The sequence below is a fragment of the Trichechus manatus genome, unplaced genomic scaffold (genome assembly GCF_000243295.1).
Source record: "Trichechus manatus latirostris isolate Lorelei unplaced genomic scaffold, TriManLat1.0 scaffold00173, whole genome shotgun sequence".
NCBI classification, from domain to species: Eukaryota; Metazoa; Chordata; class Mammalia; order Sirenia; family Trichechidae; genus Trichechus; species Trichechus manatus.
Window position 1 is genome coordinate 682,816 of NW_004444109.1, and position 2,171 is coordinate 684,986.

Consider the following 2,171-nt stretch of genomic DNA (forward strand, 5'->3'; position numbering starts at 1 on the left):
TACCCTCCAAACCTGAAAGATTAACATTATTCAAATGAAAAGTATTATGTTCAATATGCAGGGAAATTCAGGACATAACTCCTGACATAGATAATTGGATTGCAGAGAAAAAGATAGGAATAAGAAGCTTTGAAGTTTTCAGATAATCATCTCCTAGATAAGGAAAGAGTGACTATCTTTACCTCTATGTAGCAGCTCAGCAAATCATCAGTGCAAGAACACACTAGGCAGTGTCATGTCTTTGACTCAATGAGTAATATTTTTAAATCAGCATTACCCCACCATCTCATTTATATGTATCAGTTGATAGGCTTATTAGGTGTTACTAAGTTTATTGGAAAGAATATTTCCAAAAATCTATTATCTTTTGGTTTGGGTTAGCAGATTTCACATGCCTAATTGTACATTTAAGTATTAATAGAAGATATTAATAGATAGATGTTAATTACTCCCTATAATTTTATACTTGTTAAAAACATATATAGAAAATTACATTTTTACTTTTTAAATCATGTTTGAGATATAATACATGGACAATAAAATGCACCCATTTTTAAGAGTTCAGTTCAATGAGTTTTGGCTTATTTGTTCATCTGTTAATACACATTTGGGTTGCTTTCAGTTTGTGTTTACTGTACTCAAAGCTATAATGAACATTCATGAATGAGTCTTTTTGTGGACTTTTTTTCCCATTTTCTTGGATAAATACCTAGGAGAGGAATTGTTTAGTTATAAAGTAAGCATGCATCAAATTTTATAAGAAACTGCCAAACTAAAAAAAAAAAAAATTAATTAATAATGGTCAAAGGTATCCAAAGATCATAAATATAATTAATATTTATTCATTAATTCAATAAATATTCATTAATTCAATAAATAAATCATCTATTAGGTGTCTGCACAGGTTGAGGCATTGGGTATACTGAAATTAACAAGGCACAGTCCCTGGCCTGAAGACATTCAGAGAATGTTGGAAACAATTCTACTTCATGCAAGTATGAAGAAACATCACCCTCAATACAGTGCAGTAGAGAAAACAACTGTTGTATAATTGGATATGTTAAACCCTAGGTCTGGCTCTGGTATTAACTAGTTACTTAACTTTGATAAGACCCAATCTCTCTGGGCTTTATTATCTCTAAAAAGATGGGATTGATATAATCACTAAATTCTTTTCAAACTCTAAAATAAATCAGTCCTTTGTAAGAAAAGTTAAAGAAAACAGCAACAACTTTCCAAACTTGATAACTCCAAAAAAGTTTATGATCTAAAATTTGAAGTATTTTTTACGTTATTTTGAAGTATTTGATAATTTTGTTAAAAACTGATTAATAGGCTAAATTCTAATAAATAAGAGCAACATGAATAATTTTTTAAACCTAATAGTTTCATTGACCCAGCTTTAGGACGTCAGTTGTATTAGAAATCATGTCAATGACAAGCCTGAAAACCTACTCTCCATTGGATCCCAACCAATCTGAATTCCAGAAATGAAGACAAATTGTGGCCAAATATAACAGAAAACCGAACTGAAAAAGAAAAGCACTAAGCTTCTTCTGGCTCCCAACATCATAATTTCCAGCTGTCACATTTTAATGCTGTAACTGGTTTGCACAGCAGCTGTTAGTGAGACCTCTCCCTGCTAACAGTTCAAAAAGTGATTTTCATGGAAAATCAAAACAGGGCAAGGAGCCAATCTTCTGTAAGAAATAAGAAGATAACACAGTCCCTGTCCATCATTAAGAAAGGTTTTCAATTTGTACTTAATAGATTTACAGAAACAGAATACCTCGTTCTTTCTATGACGATTTGAGAACCTTGAATAGAGAAGTGCTCGGTCTTATCTTGTTCTACTTTGTAGTGCTGGTTAACATCCTCATCCATCATTAATCTCTGGCACCCTGTTCTCATTAAATTTCTAATCCCTAAAGGGCACAAAACAACTGGCTCCCCCCCTTCCAGGTAACAAAGACATAAAATTCTCCAAGGGCGTTAATGATCCAGTCAAGAGCACAAAACACCAGGTGGAAAAGACTCCTTAGGGAGAAAGAATGAAGAATAGAAACTATCTTCTCCCAGCATTTGAATAAGCATGGAAGTCAACACATTCGTCAGGAGATTACCAAACAATGAATAATAAAATCGTAACTGTAGACCTTGAGATCACAAAC